The sequence below is a fragment of the Pogoniulus pusillus genome, chromosome 17, assembly GCF_015220805.1.
Source record: "Pogoniulus pusillus isolate bPogPus1 chromosome 17, bPogPus1.pri, whole genome shotgun sequence".
Lineage (NCBI taxonomy): Eukaryota > Metazoa > Chordata > Aves > Piciformes > Lybiidae > Pogoniulus > Pogoniulus pusillus.
Genome location: NC_087280.1, coordinates 1,198,493 through 1,215,980, shown reverse-complemented (window position 1 = coordinate 1,215,980; position 17,488 = coordinate 1,198,493).

The window sequence follows — 17,488 nt, the reverse complement described above, 5'->3', positions numbered from 1 at the left end:
GGTACCACCGGCATCACCATCCTCCAGCACTTGGCCTCCACCACCTTTGCTCTATCCGTTGAGTTTACTTCTTACAAGCAACCCCTGGAGGTGTCATTAAGATGCTTTCACTGCCGGGATAGGCCTAATTAACAATGCTACCTAACGACTCACCTCTTAATCCCTCCCGTGTCATCATCGTCATCATTGTCACCCTCAGCGGTGCCCAGATAAGCTCCATCTGTGGAAAAAAACCTTTGGAAAGGCAAAATTCGGGAGCCCCAAGGCACTGATGGGATTAATAAAGCTGGATCCGTCCTTTCCAATGGGCTTGGGAAGCACAGGTTGAGGCTCTTTCTTTCCCAAAATGCGGCCGAAAAGGGGGGGGAAGTCCCCCCCAGAAGGGGATTTTCCTGAGCGGTTTCACCTGGCATCCTGCATCCCTGGGTCCCCCCTCCTGGTCCTCTCTCCTCCTGCCCTAAGGGCCCTTTCTTTGAGGGTTGTCTTTATTGTGGGGTTTGGGAGTTGTTTCTTTTATATTTTGGGGCTTATTTTTTTACAGTTCATCATTTCCTTTTTACTTTTGTCATTTTCTTTCTCTTCACTTAGAGGGGGGAAAGCCACGGGGAGTGAGGGGGCACAGGAATGGGCATCTGCCCTGGGGCTGCAGCCCAGGAGTGGAGCAAAGTCAATCATCCATAGGGGAAAATGAGACCTGACTGTCCCCAGGTGGGAAAAGAGGGCCATGGGAACTGCCCTGGGGTGCACTGGAAAGGCAGGTGGGGAGCAACCAAACTGGGAAGCCAGCCCAAAGCCCCCAGAGCTGCAAAGAAGCATCCCCAGTGCCCAAACTGGCATTATGCAGATTCCCAGAGTCACAGTTTGCACTGGGTTGGAAGGGATCCTCAAAGAGCATCTTGTCCAACCCCCTACATTCAGCAGGGACACCTCCAACTAGAGCAGGTTGTCCAGGGCCACATCAAGTCTGATCTTGAATGTCACGAGGGATGAGGCCCCAAACACATCCCTGGGTAGCCTGATCTGAGAACATCTTTACCCAAAAGCCCAGGACATGCCCTTAAAGTGGGCAAGCCCTGGGCAAGGAGGTCCTTGAGAGTGGGTGGAGGAGTCCATCCTTATGCTGGTTTCCTACCCTGCAGGGACAGCAGATTGGGTTTGGAGAACTACATAGATGTATGTGTGTGTATTTCTTTGGATCTATGCATTTCCCATATATATATGTGTGTGTGTGTGTGTGTGGATAATACATATAAAGAACACCTGTTTTAAGACTATATAGGCTACATTGAAAGAGCTCCTGGATTGCTTTTTGGATATATTTCTTTGTGTAGAGATTTCTCTCTATTTCCAGCTGAAGAAATCTATTTCTTGTGTTGGCTACACATACCTAGGATATATAGAATGCATCAAGAAAACACAGATGTTCTACAGGTCACACCAAAGGAAATTCCTGAGGTTAAAAGAAGTTCCTGCATTCCCTTCACCTGCGTTCAACCAGGTTGGAAGAGAGCTCCAAGCTCAGCCAGCCCAACCTAGCACCCAGCCCTGCCCAACCAACCAGACCATGGCACTGAGTGCCCCAGCCAGGCTTGGCTGCAACACCTCCAGCCACAGCCACTCCACCACCTCCCTGGGCAGCCCATTCCAATGCCAATCACTCTCTCTGACAACAACTTCCTCCTAACATCCAGCCTAGACCTCCACTGGCACAGCTTGAGACTGTGTCCCCTTGCTCTGTTGCTGCTTGCCTGAGAGAAGAGGCCGACCCCCACCTGGCTACAGCCTCCCTTCAGGTAGTTGTAGGCCTCTATATATACATCTATACATAGAGTATTTATGTTCTATATACTTACAATGTATATTGAGGTACATAAAATACATCTATGTCATATGTGTATTAATAGAGATATATTCTTTGTATTCTTATCTGTATATTAAGTGACCATAGATATATTCTGTATATTCTTATATACAGAACATAGATACAGATGTATTCTAGATATGTCTAGTAAAACCATCTATTTATTCTAGAGGTATTCTAGATATCCTATGTATCTCCACCATCTATTCTATATATATATCCTATAGATAGAGAGAGAAAATATGTTTATGTGGAAATAGACATAAAGAAGATGTAAAGAAACAGATATAAGGAAATGGATACAAAGAAGTAGGTGTAAAGAAACAGGTATAAGGTAATAGATGTAAAGATGTAGGTGTAAAGAAACAGGTGTAAGGTGATAGGTGTAATGAAACAGGTATAAGGTAATAGATGTAAAGATGTAGGTGTAAAGAAACAGGTGTAAGGTAATAGATGTAAAGATGTAGGTGTAAAGAAACAGGTATAAGGTAATAGATGTAAAGACATAGGTGTAAAGAAACAGGTGTAAGGTGATAGGTGTAAAGAAACAGGTATAAGGTAATAGCTGTAAAGATGTAGGTGTAAAGAAACAGGTGTAAGGTAATAGATGTAAAGACATAGGTGTAAAGAAACAGGTGTAAGGTGATAGGTGTAAAGAAACAGGTATAAGGTAATAGATGTAAAGACATAGGTGTAAAGAAACAGGTGTAAGGTAATAGATGTAAAGACATAGGTGTAAAGAAACAGGTGTAAGGTGATAGGTGTAAAGAAACAGGTATAAGGTAATAGATGTAAAGACATAGGTGTAAAGAAACAGGTGTAAGGTGATAGGTATAAAGAAACAGATGTAAGGTAATAGATGTAAAGATGTAGGTGTAAAGAAACAGGTATAAGGTAATAGATATAAAGACATAGGTGTAAAGAAACAGGTGTAAGGTGATAGGTGTAAAGAAACAGGTATAAGGTAATAGATGTAAAGACATAGGTGTAAAGAAACAGGTGTAAGGTAATAGATGTAAAGATGTAGGTGTAAAGAAACAGGTATAAGGTAATAGATGTAAAGATGTAGGTGTAAAGAAACAGGTGTAAGGTAATAGATAGAAAGACATAGGTGTAAAGAAACAGGTGTAAGGTGATAGGTGTAAAGAAACAGGTATAAGGTAATAGCTGTAAAGATGTAGGTGTAAAGAAACAGGTGTAAGGTAATAGATAGAAAGAAGCAGATGTAAAGAAACATGTAAAGAAATAAGCAGTAGATGTAAAGAAACAGATATAATAGATATCATAGAATCAGATGTAAAGAAACAGATGTGAAGAAATAAAGTAGATGTAAAACAAGTATAAGGTGATATGAAGAAGTAGATTTACAGAAACAGGAATAAGGTAATAGATATAAGAAGCAGATGTAAAGAAACATGTAAAGAAATACAGTAGATTTAAAGAAATAGATATAAGATAATAGATATAAAGAAGTAGATTTAAAGAAACAGATATAATAGATATAGTATCATAGATGTAAAGAAACAGATGTGAAGAAATACAGTAGATGTAAAACAAGTATAAGGTGATAGATATAAAGAAGTAGATTTACAGAAACAGGAATAAGGTAATAGATATAAAGTAAATGTAAAGCAACATGTAAAGAAATAAAGTAGACTTCAATAAACAGATATAAGATAATAGATATAAAGAAGTAGATGCAAAGAAACATGTGAAGAAATAAAGTAGATGTAAAGAAACAAGTATAAGGTGATAGATACAAAGAAGTAGATGTAAAGAAACTAATATAAGGTAATAGATATAAAGAAGTGGATTTAAAGAAACAGGAATAAGGTAATAGATATAAAGAAGTAGATGTAAAGAAATAATGAAACAAGTATAAGGTAATAGATACAAAGAAGTTGATAGGAGAGGGCTGGGTGCTAGGTTGGACTGGATGAGCTTGGAGATCTCTTCCAACCTGGTCGGTTCTATGATTCTATGTGAAGAAACATATAAGGTAATAGATATAAATAAATAGGTGCAAAGAAACAAGTACAAAGTAATAAAGAAATAGATGTAAGGAAACAGGGATAAGGAATAGATACAAAGAAGCAGATGTAAAGAAACAGATATAAAGAAATAGATGTAAGGAAAGAGGGAAGGAAATAGATACAAGGAAATAGATGTAAAGAAGCAGATATAAGGAAATAGATGTAAGGAAAGAGGAATAAGGAAATAGATACAAAGAAGCAGATGTAAAGAAACAGATATATGGAAATAAATGCAAGGAAAGAGGGAAGGAAACAGATACAAAGAAGTAGATGTAAAGAAGCAGATATAAGGAAATAGATGTAAGGAAAGAGGGATAAGGAAATAGATACAAAGAAGTAGATGTAAAGAAACAGATATAAGGAAATAGATGTAAGGAAAGAGGGATAAGGAAATAGTTACAAAGAATTGGATGCAAAGAAACAGATATAAAGAAATAGATGTAAGGAAACAGATAAGGAAATAGATGCAAAGAAGTAGATGTAAAGAAACAGATAAGGAAATAGATGTAAGGAAAGAGGGATAAGGAAATAGATACAAAGAAGCAGATGCAAAGAAACAGATATAAGGAAATGGATGTAAGGGAAGAGGGATAAGGAAAGAGATAAAAAGAATTAGATGTAAAGAAACATAAAGAAATAGATGTAAGGAAAGAGGGATAAGAAAATAGATACAAAGAAGTAGATGTAAAGAAACAGATATAAGGAAATAGATGTAAGGAAAGAGGGATAAGAAAATAGATACAAAGAAGTAGATGTAAAGAAACAGATATAAGGAAATAGATGTAAGGAAAGAGGGATGAGGAAATAGATACAAAGAAGTAGATGCAAAGAACAGATATAAAGAAATAGATGTAAGGAAACAGATAATGAAATAGATACAAAGAAGTAGATGTAAAGAAACAGAGATAAGGAAATAGATGTAAGGAAAGAGGGATAAGGAAATAGATACAAAGAAGTAGATGTAGAGCAACAGCTATAAGGAAATAGATCTACAATGAAATATCTTCTTTATGTATATATGTATTTCTAGACAAACATATATAAAGGGTTAAAATGTTCTTTATATACATTTCTAATTCCCTATGAAGATGTATATAAAGGGTGCACATATTCCTTAGCTATTTTTTGGACTTTGATATTGAAAAAAATATCTCTCTCAAGGCTTAAACTCCTCTTGATGTATATTTTTAGACTGTGATATTGGAAAAAACACCTCAAGGGTGAGGCTGTCCTTTATGTACTCTTCATGCTGCTCTACAGAAGTGAATATAAGAGTGGAAGGGTACAGGTGGGATCTATTCCAAAATCAAGATGTCTGTTCCAATTATTAGACCCAGATAATTTCTATTCACATTACCTTCAATTTATTTGCTTTCAAATGATTTCATTTTACTTCTAGTCAGATTATGTCGTACAGGTAATTTCTGTTCAGGTCATTAGACCCATATAATTTCTGTTCAGATTATCTTCAATTGATTTGGCTGCTGGATCAAGAACTGGCTGGATGGCAGAGCCCAGAGAGTGGTGGTGAATGGTGCCACATCCAGCTGGATCCAGTGTTCCTCAAGGGTCAGTGCTGGGCACAGTCCTGTTCAATATCTTTATTGATGATCTGGACAAGGGGATTGAGTCCAGTAGCAGTGAGTTTGCAGATGACACCAAGCTAGGAGCAGCTGTGGAGCTGTTGGAGGGTAGCAGAGCCCTGCAGAGGGACCTGGCCAGGCTGCATGGGTGAGCAGAGGCCAAGGGGATGAGATTGAACAAGGCCAAGTGCAGGGTTCTGCACTTTGGCCACAACAACCCCAAGCAGCACTAGAGGCTGGGGACTGAGTGGCTGGAAAGCAGCCAAGAGGAAAGGGACCTGGGGGTGCTGATAGATAGTAGGCTGAAGAGGAGGCAGCAGTGTGCCCAGGTGGGCAGCAGAGCCAATGGCATCCTGGGCTGGCTCAGGAGCAGTGTGGGCAGTAGGACAACGGAGATTCTTGTGCCCCTGTACTCAGCACTGCTCAGGCCACCCCTGCAGTGCTGTGTCCAGTTCTGGGCTCCTCAATTCAAGAGAGCTGTTGAGGTGCTGGAAGGTGTTTGGAGAAGGGCAGCAAGGCTGGGGAGGGGCCTGGAACACAAACCCTATGAGGAGAGACTGAGGGAGCTGGGGGGGTGCAGCCTGCAGCAGAGGAGGCTCAGGGCAGAGCTCATTGCTGTCTACAACTACCTGCAGGGACATTGTAGCCAGGTGGGATTGGGCTCTTCTCCCAGGCAACCAGCAACAGAACAAGGGGACACAGTCTCAAGTTGTGGCTGTGAGGAGGAAGTTGTTGGCAGAGAGAGTGATTGGCATTGGAATGGGCTGCCCAGGGAGGTGGTGGAGTCACTGTCCCTGGAGGTGTTGAAGCAAAGCCTGGATGAGGCACTTAGTGCCATGGTCTGGTTGACTGGATAGGGCTGGGTGCTAGGTTGGCCTGGATGATCTTGGAGGTCTCTTTCAACCTGCTTGATTCTATGATTCTGTGATTTGACTTCTCTTCAGATTACTTCATTCAGGTAATTTCTGTCCAGATTATTAGATCCAAATAATTTATATTCAGATGACTTTCAATTTATTTGATTTCAAATTATTTCCTTTTACTCCTCTTTATATTCCTTCATTCAGAGAATTTCTATTTAGATTATTAGATGAAAATAATTTATATTTAGATAATCTTCAATTTATTTTGTTTCAAGTTTTCATTATCAATCTCATTTTTTTTTCACTTCTCCCTACTCAGATAATTTATGGGCAATTTGTAGCTGTTCAGATTATTTCCAGTTTTCATTGTTTCCTTTTCTATCCTCTTTTAAAACTGTGATCATTTTGGTTTAATGTCTATTCAGATAAATTACTGTCAATTTATTTCTATTCAGATTGCTTCCCTTTCTTTTTCTCTCTCTTTCTTTCTTTCTTTCTTTCTTTCTTTCTTTCTTTCTTTCTTTCTTTCTTTCTTTCTTTCTTTCTTTCTTTCTTTCTTTCTTTCTTTCTTTCTTTCTCTCTTTCTTTCTCTCTTTCTCTCTTTCTTTCTCTCTTTCTTTCTCTCTTTCTTTCTCTCTTTCTTTCTCTCTTTCTTTCTCTCTTTCTCTCTTTCTCTCTCTCTTTCTCTCTTTCTCTCTCTCTTTCTCTCTTTCTTTCTTTCTTTCTTTCTTTCTTTCTTTCTTTCTTTCTTTCTTTCTTTCTTTCTTTCTCTCTTTCTCTCTTTCTCTCTTTCTCTCTTTCTCTCTTTCTCTCTTTCTCTCTTTCTCTCTTTCTCTCTTTCTCTCTTTCTCTCTTTCTCTCTTTCTCTCTTTCTCTCTTTCTTTCCTTCTTTCCTTCTTTCCTTCTTTCCTTCTTTCCTTCTTTCCTTCTTTCCTTCTTTCCTTCTTTCCTTCTTTCCTTCTTTTTCTTTTTTTTAATTCAGATTATTTTTACTTACTTTCTATTAACAACATTTGTTACAAGCTCATCTTGTAGAATCATAGAATCAAGGAGGTTGGAAGAGAGCTCCAAGCTCACCCAGCCCAGCCTAGCACCCAGCCCTGCCCAACCAACCAGACCATGGCACTAAGTGCCCCAGCCAGGCTTGGCTCCAACACCTCCAGCCAAGGCCACTCCACCACCTCCCTGGGCAGCCCATTCCAGTGCCAATCACTCTCTCTCTGACAACAACTTCCTCCTCACATCCACCCTAGACCTGCCCTGCCACAGCTTGAGCTTGGGTCTCCTTCTTCTGGTGCTGGCTGCCTGGCAGCAGAGCCCAACCCCAGCTGGCTACAGCCTCCCTGCAGGCAGCTGCAGGCAGCAATCAGCTCTGCCCTGAGCCTCCTCTGCTGCAGGCTGCACCCCCCCAGCTCCCTCAGCCTCTCCTCACAGGGCTGTGCTCCAGGCCCCTCCCCAGCCTTGCTGCCCTACTCCAAACACCTTCCAGCACCTCAGCATCTCTCTGCAATGCAGGAGCCCAGAGCTGGACACAGCACTGCAGGTGTGGCCTGAGCAGTGCTGAGCACAGGGGCACAAGAACCTCCCTTGTCCTGCTGCCCACACTGCTCCTGAGCCAGCCCAGGATGCCATTGGCTCTGCTGCCCACCTGGGCACTGCTGCCTCCTCTGCAGCTCCTCTCTGCCAGCACCCCCAGCTCCCTCTCTGCCTGCCTGCTCTCAGCCACTCTGTCCCCAGCCTCTAGTGCTGCTTGGGGTTGTTGAGGCCAAATCAGATTCTTTCCTATTTTCTTTGTTTTGTTTCAATTTGGATAATTTTTGCTTACTTTCTGTTAACAAAACTCATTATGAATTAATTTCTATTCAGAGCCTTTCCTATTTCCATTACTTTTTAAAATTTAGATTATTTTTATTGTCTTTCCATTCAGATAATTTATTTTGAACTTATTTCCATGCAGATCACTTATTATGAAATTAATTCTATGCAGATCATTTCACATTTTCATTTTTTTTTAAATTCAGATTATTTTTTCTTACTTTCTCTTAACAACATTTATTACAAATTCATTTCTATGGAGAATCTCTCTTATTTTGGTTCTCTCTTTTCTTTTCATTTGGGTTATTTTTGCTTCCTTTCTAGTACCATAATTTATTATGTTTTCATTTCTATTCAGAGCCTTTCTTATTTACATTATTTCTTCTATTTTTTTGATTTGGATTCTTTCTATTTACTTTCTCCTCAGCTAATTTATTGTCATTTTATCTCAGTATCACACAGTATCATCAGGGCTGGAAGAGACCTCACAGATCATCAAGTCCAACCCTTTAACACAGAGCTCAAGGCCAGACCATGGCACCAAGTGCCACGTCCAGTCCTGCCTTGAACAGCTCCAGGGACGGCGACTCCACCACCTCCCCGGGCAGCCCATTCCAGTGGCCAATGACTCTCTCAGGGAAGAACTTTCTCCTCACCTCCAGCCTAAATCTCCCCTGGCACAGCCTGAGGCTGTGTCCTCTCATTCTGGTTCTGGCCACCTGAGAGAAGAGAGCAACCTCCTCCTGGCCACAACCACCCCTCAGGTAGTTGCAGACAGCAATAAGGTCTGCCCTGAGCCTCCTCTTCTCCAGGCTAACCAATCCCAGCTCCCTCAGCCTCTCCTCGTAGGGCTGTGCTCAAAGCCTCTCCCCAGCCTCGTTGCCCTTCTCTGGACATGCTCAAGCATCTCAATGTCCCTCCTAAACTGGGGGGCCCAGAACTGAACACAGCACTCAAGGTGTGGTCTAACCAGTGCAGAGTACAGGGGCAGAATGACCTCCCTGCTCCTGCTGGCCACACCATTCCTGATGCAGGCCAGGATGCCACTGGCTCTCTTGGCCACCTGGGCACACTGCTGGCTCATGTTCAGGTGGGTATCAATCAGCACCCCCAGATCCCTCTCTGTCTGGCTGCTCTCAGCCACTCTGACCCCAGCCTGTATCTCTGCATGGGGTTGCTGTGGCCAAAGTGCAGCACCCTGCACTTGGAGCTATTGAACCCCATCCCATTGGCCTCTGCCCATCTGTCCAGGCAGTCAAGGTCCTGCTGCAGAGCCCTTCTGCCCTCCAACCCAGCCACATCTGCCCCCAGCTTGGTGTCATCTGCACACTTGCTGATGACTGACTCCATGCCCTCATCCAGGTCATCTATGAACCTTCATTATGTCCTTTTAGTTCTTTTTTTGAATTCATCTTATTTTAACTTACTTTCTATTAACAATCTGTGTTACAAATTGATTTCTACTTAGATTCTTCCCCATTTTCTTTCTTTCTTTTTAAAATTGGGATTATTTTTTGCAGGCTTTCTATTAACAGCATTTATTAGGGATTCATTTCTGTTAAGATCCTTTTTTCATTATTTATTTATTTTAATTGGATTGTTTACTTTCTGTTCAGATAATTTTCCATTGTATAGGGTTAACCCTCCAGGGGGAGTAACCCTCAATCTGATCCTGGGTGGTCGTGACCCATCTCCAGGGGTGGGTCTGAACACCACCAGGTGATGGTCAGCCCAAACCTCCTTCCTGTCCCATAAAAGCAGGGGGAACTTCCTGATTCCCTCTCTCTCCATCTAATCCCTTTCCTTTGGGAAAGAAGGGGAAGAGGGAAGGGCACTTTATAAAATTGTTATTGGTTCTAGCAAATTGATCTGAGTCTCTGGAAATTTAAATTAGAACTGAGACAGCCATTTTCATTGGTTCCTTTTATTGCTCTTAATTCAGATTATTTTAACTTTGGCCACAACAACCCCAAGCAGTGCTACAGGCTGGGGCCAGAGTGGCTGAGAGCAGGCAGGCAGAGAGGGAGCTGGGGGTGGTGGCAGAGAGGAGCTGCAGAGGAGGCAGCAGTGCCCAGGTGGGCAGCAGAGCCAATGGCATCCTGGGCTGGCTCAGGAGCAGTGTGGGCAGCAGGACAAGGGAGGTTCTTGTGCCCCTGTGCTCAGCACTGCTCAGGCCACCCCTGCAGTGCTGTGTCCAGCTCTGGGCTCCTCCATTGCAGAGAGATGCTGAGGTGCTGGAAGGTGTTTGGAGAAGGGCAGCAAGGCTGGGGAGGGGCCTGGAGCACAGCCCTGTGAGGAGAGGCTGAGGGAGCTGGGGGGGTGCAGCCTGCAGCAGAGGAGGCTCAGGGCAGAGCTCATTGCTGCCTGCAGCTGCCTGCAGGGAGGCTGTAGCCAGCTGGGGTTGGGCTCTGCTGCCAGGCAGCCAGGGACAGAACAAGGGGACCCAGGCTGAAGCTGTGGCAGGGCAGGTCTAGGCTGGCTGTGAGGAGGAAGTTGTTGGCAGAGAGAGTGATTGGCACTGGAATGGGCTGCCCAGGGAGGTGGTGGAGTGGCTGTGGCTGGAGGTGTTGCAGCCAAGCCTGGCTGGGGCACTTAGTGCCATGGTCTGGTTGGTTGGGCAGGGCTGGGTGCTAGGTTGGGCTGGCTGAGCTTGGAGCTCTCTGCCAACCTGCTTGGTTCTGTGATTCTATTAAAAATATTTGTTAGGATTTTATTTCTCTTCAGATTCTTTCCTTTTTTCATTCTTTCTCTATGTTTTTATTAGGTTTATTTTTATTAAGTTTCTATTCAGGCAATTTATTAGGAATTTATTTCTCTTCAGATTATTTCCCATTTTCATTATTTCCTTTTATTTATTTATTTTTAAAATTCACATTATTTGCACTTACTTTCTGTTATCAGTATTTGTTATTAATTCATTTCTCTTTAGATTCTTTCCTGGTTTCATTTCTTTTTAATTTGGATTATTTTTATTTACTTTCTATTCAGATAATTTATTGTCAATTTATTTCTATTCATTCATTTTTTAAAAAAATTTGGGTTATTTTTGCTTTCTATTAACAATTTGTTATAAATTAATTTCTATTCAGATCCTTTCCTATTTTTTAAATTTGATTTTTTTGTTTACTTTTTATTCAGATAATTTATTATTTTTTTAATTTGATTTTTTTCTTACTTTCTATTCAGATAATTTATTATCTTTTTTAATTTGATTTTTTGATTACTTTCTGTTCAGATAATTTATCATTTTTTTAATTTGATTTTTTTATTACTTTCTATTCAGATAATTTATTATCTTTTTTAATTTGATTTTGTTTACTTTTTATTCAGATAATTTATCATTTTTTTAATTTGATTTTTTTATTACTTTCTATTCAGATAATTTATTATCTTTTTTAATTTGATTTTTTGTTTACTTTTTATTCAGATAATTTATCATTTTTTAATTTGTTTTTTTATTACTTTCTATTCAGATAATTTATTATCTTTTTTAATTTGATTTTTTTTACTTTTTATTCAGATAATTTATCATTTTTTTAATTTGATTTTTTTATTACTTTCTATTCAGATAATTTATTATCTTTTTTAATTTGATGTTTTGTTTACTTTTTATTCAGATAATTTATCATTTCTTTAATTTGATTTTTTTATTACTTTCTATTCAGATAATTTATTATCTTTTTTAATTTGATTTTTTGTTTACTTTTTATTCAGATAATTTATCATTTTTTTAATTTGATTTTTTGATTACTTTCTATTCAGATAATTTATTATCTTTTTTAATTTGATTTTTTTGTTTACTTTTTTCAGATAATTTATTATTTTTTTAATTTGATTTTTTGATTACTTTCTGTTCAGATAATTTATTATCTTTTTTAATTTGATTTTTTTATTCACTTTCTATGCAGATAATTCATTATGAACTTATTTCTATGCAGATAATTTACTATGACATTATTTCTATTCAGATCATTTCCCATTTTCATGATTTCCTTTTATTTCTCTTTTTCTTTTAATTCAGATTATTGTTACTTGCTTTCTATCAACAATATTTATTGCAAACTCATTTCTATTGTGATTCTTTCCTATTTTCAGTCTTTCTCTTCTTTCCATTTGGATTATTTTTGCTTACTTTCTATCACCATAATCCATTATGAATTCATTTCTATTCAGAGCCTTTCCAATTTTCTTTATTTTCTACATGTTGGATTCTTCTTATTGACTTTCTACTCAGATTATTTATTATGTATTTATTTCTATGCAGATAATTTATTATCAATTTATTTCTACTCAGATTATTTATTATGTATTTATTTCTATGCAGATAATTTATTATCAATTTATTTCTACTCAGATTATTTATTATGTATTTATTTCTATGCAGATAATTTATTATCAATTTATTTCTACTCAGATTATTTATTATGCATTTATTTCTATGCAGATAATTTATTATCAATTTATTTCTACTCAGATTATTTATTATGTATTTATTTCTACGCAGATAATTTATTATTGATTTATTTCTACACAGATTATTATGTATTTATTTCTATGCAGATAATTTATTATCAATTTCTTTCTATGCAGCTTATTTATTATGTATTTATTTCTATGCAGATAATTTATTATTGATTTATTTCTATGCAGATTATTTCCCATTTTCATTATTTCTTTTTATTCCTTTTTTTAAATACAGATTCTTTTTACTTTCTGCTATCAGTATTTGATAGGAATTCATTTCCCTTCAGATTCTTTCCTAGTTTCATTTTTTCTTTTAATTCAGATTATTTTTACTTTCTATTAACAATATTTATTACTAATTCATTTCTATTTCCTACTTTCAGTCTTCCTTTTCTATTAATTTGGATTATTTTTGCCTTCTTTCTATTAGAATAATTTATGGTGAATTCATTTCTATTCAGAGCCTTTCCTACTTTCATTATTTTTTACAATTTGGATCCTTTTTATTGACTTTCTACTCAGATCATTTATTATGTATTTATTTCTATGCAGATAATTTATCATTAATTTCTTTCTATCATAGAATCAATCAGGTTGGAAGAGACTTCCAAGGTCATCCAGTCCAACCTATGCAGATTATTTCCCATTTTCATTATTTCTTTTTAATCCTTTTTTAAAATACAGATTATTTTTACTTTCTATTATCAGTATTTGATAGGAATTAATTTTCCTTCAGATTCTTTCCTACTTTCATTTTTTTCTTTTAATTCAGATTATTTTTACTTACTTTCTATTAACAATATTTATTACAAATTCATTTCTATTTCCTAGTTTCAGTCTTCCTTTTCTATTAATTTGGATTATTTTTGCCTTCTTTCTATTAGAATAATTTATGGTGAATTCATTTCTATTCAGAACCTTTCCTACTTTCATTATTTTTTACAATATGGATCCTTTTTATTGACTTTCTCCTCAGATCATTTATTATGAACTTATTTCTATGCAGATCATTTATTATTACAAGATTTTTTCCAGACTATTTTCATTATTTCCTTCTTTTTTTCTTTAATTCAGATTTTTCTTTGCTATTATCAGTATTTGTTATGAATTTGTTTCTATTCAGATTCTTTCCTATTTTCATGTTTTGTTTGTTTTAAGTTGGATTATTTTTTCTTGCTTTCTATTACCATGATTTATTATGAATTAATTTCTACTCAGATCCTTTCCTATTTTCATGCTTTATTTATTTGGATTGGGTTTATTTACTTTCTATGCAGATAATTTCCCATTTTCATTATTTCTTTTTTAATTCAGAATATTTTTTATTTACTTTCTATTATGAGTGTTTGCTGTGGATCCATTTCTGTTTAGACTCCTATTTTTTTTTAATTTGGATTATTTTTGCTCACTTTCTATGAACATAATTTATTATAATTTAATTTCTATTCAGATCCTTTCCTACTTTTTTTAAATTGGATTATTTTTATTTACTTTCTACTCAGTTAATTTATTATGAATTTATTTCTATTGAGATTCTTTCCTATTTCTTTTGAAGTTGGATAATTTTAATTTACTTTCTATTCAGATAATTTATTATTAACTTCTTTCTATTCAGATTCTTTCCCATTTTTATTATTTTCCTTTATTTCTTTTTTTTTATTCAAATTATTTTTACTTTCTATTATTAGTATTTGTTGTGAATTTATTTCTATTCAGATTCTTTCCTCTCTTTTAAATTTTGGTTACTTTTATTTACTTTCTATTCAGTTAATTTATTAAGAATTTATTTCTATTCAGATTCTTTCCAGTTTTTATTATTTCCCTTTCTTTCTTTCTTTTTTAATTCAAATTATTTTTACTTACTTTCTATTTTCAGTATTTGTTGTGAATTAATTTTTACTTAAATTCTTTCCTATTTTCTTGTTTTTTAAGTTGGATTATTGTTATTTAATTTCTATGCAGATCATTTATTAACTTATTTCTATTCAGATTCTTTCCCATTTTTATTATTTTCCTTTATTTCTTTTTAAATTCAAATTATTTTTACTTACTTTCTATTATCAGTATTTGTTGTGAATTCATTTCTACTTAAATTCTTTCCTATTTTTTTTTAAGTTGAATTATTTTCATTTGCTTTCTATGCAGATCATTGGTTATTAATTTATTTCTATTCAGATTCTTTCCCATTTTTATTATTTTCCTTTATTTCTTTTTTTTTAATTCAAAATATTTTTACTTATTTTCTATTATCAGTATTTTTTGTGAATTCATTTCTATTATGAAATCTATTTAGATTCCTTCCCATTTTCCTTTGTTTTAAGTTGGGTTATTTTTATTTAATTTCCAGGCAGATCATTTATTATTAACTTCTTTCTATTCAGATTCTTTCCCATTTTTATTATTTCCTTTTATTTCTTTTTTTAAATTCAAATTATTTTTGCTTTCTATTATCAGTATTTGTTGTGAATTCATTTCTATTCACATCCTTTCCTCTATTTTAAATTTGGGTTACTTTTATTTACTTTCTATTCAGTTAATTTATTAAGAATTTATTTCTATTCAGATTCTTTCCTGTTTTTATTATTTCCCTTTCTTTCTTTCTTTTTTAATTCAAATTATTTTTAGTTACTTTCTATTATCAGTATTTGTTGTGAATTCATTTCTACTTAAATTCTTTCCTTTTTTTTTTAGTTGGATTATTTTTATTTGCTTTCTATGCAGATCATTGATTATTAATTTATTTCTATTCAGATTCTTTCCCATTTTTATTATTTCCCTTTATTTCTTCTTTTTAAATTCAAAATATTTTTGCTTATTTTCTATTATCAGTATTTCTTGTGAATTCATTTCTGTTTAGATCCCTTCCTATTTTCCTTTGTTTTAAGTTGGATTATTTTTATTTACTTTCTATTCAGACAATTTATTATTAATTTTTTTTTCTATTCAGATTATTTCCCATTTTGATTATTTCCTTTTCTTATTTTTAAATGCAGATTATTTTTACTTACTTTCTATTATCAGTATTTGTTGTGAATTCATTTCTATTTGGATCCTTTTCTATTTTCTTTTTTTTTTAAGTTGGATTATTTTTACTCAATTTCTATGCAGCTCATTTATTATGAATTTATTTCTATTCAGATTCTTTCCCATTTTCATTATTTCCTTGCTACGTGGCCTCAGCAGGCCATGCAGGAGCAGGAAAGACACAAGTGTATACCAGTATGATACAGAGAAGGTCAATCCATTTATTGAAGCTAAGAGTGATGCTGATGTAGTGGAGTCCAGTACAGGGGCATGTGCCTCTGCTAGGCTTACATAGCAGAATCTGGGCTGTCCACATGCATAGAGGCAGACCTGACCAACTACTCCCCTTAATCCCCCTCTGCACAGCTAGCCACAACATGTGCTTGTTCCCAGGGCTGACCAGCCTGCCCCCCTTCAAGGCCCCCTTGCACAGCTCAGTTCACAGACCACAACTGGCTTTCTCAGCTAGCTCTGCTAGCCTCCCCAAGGCCACTTTTCTGCAGCTGTGCCTCCTTATCAGAATGACCTAAGTCTTGCCCTGCCTGTTCTTTTCACTTCACAGTATCACACAGTATCATCAGGGTTGGAAGAGACCTCACAGATCATCAAGTCCAACCCTTTAGCACAGAGCTCAAGGCCAGACCATGGCACCAAGTGCCACGTCCAGTCCTGCCTTGAACAGCTCCAGGGACGGCGACTCCACCACCTCCCCGGGCAGCCCATTCCAGTGTCCAATGACTCTCTCCACTTCTGGGACTATTCAGTTCTGCTCAGCCCTGGCATTTCCTTTTATTTATTTTTTTAAATCAGATTATTTTACTTACTTTCTATTACCAATAATTTATTATTAACTCATTTCTATTCAGAACTTTTCCTATTTTCATTATTTTTTTAAAATTTGGATTATTTTTACTTTCTATTCAGGTAATTCCCCAGTTTCATTATTGCCTTTTATTTATCTATTTTTAATTCAGATTATTTTAATTTACTTTCTATTAACATAATTTATTATGAATTCATTTCTATTCAGAGCCTTTCCTATTTTCATCATTTATTTCAATTGGATTATGTTTATTTACTTTCTACTAGGATAATTTATGAAGAATTAATTTCTACTCAGATAATTTCCTTTGTTTTTTTTTAAATTTAGATTATTTTTGTTAATTGTCAGTTTCTTTTCTATTCAATTTCCTCTTTAAATTCTTTTTCAATTTAGACCATTTTTATTTACTTATTGTCAGTTTCTTTTCTATGCAAACAATTTCCTCTTTAAATACAATTTCCTCTCTGGGCAGAGCCCAGAGAGTGGTGGTGAATGGTGCCACATCCACCTGGCAGCTGGCACCAGTGGTGTTCCCCAAGGATCAGTGCTGGGCACAGTCCTGTTCAATATCTTTATTGATGATCTGGACAAGGGGATTGAGTCCAGTAGCAGTAAGTTTGCAGATGACACCAAGCTAGGAGCAGCTGTGGAGCTGTTGGAAGGTAGCAGAGCCCTGCAGAGGGACCTGGCCAGGCTGCATGGGTGGGCAGAGGCCAAGGGGATGAGATTGAACAAGGCCAAGGGCAGGGTTCTGCACTTTGGCCACAACAACCCCAAGCAGTGCTATAGGCTGGGGCCAGAGTGGCTGGAAAGCAGCCAAGAGGAAAGGGACATGGGAGTACTGATAGACAGTAAGCTGAAGATGAGCCAGCAGTGTGCCCAGGTGGCCAAGAGAGCCAATGGCATCCTGGGCTGGCTCAGGAGCAGTGTGGGCAGCAGGACAAGGGAGGTTCTTCTTGCCCTGTGCTCAGCACTGCTCAGGCCACCCCTTGAGTGCTGTGTCCAGCTCTGGGCTCCTCAAT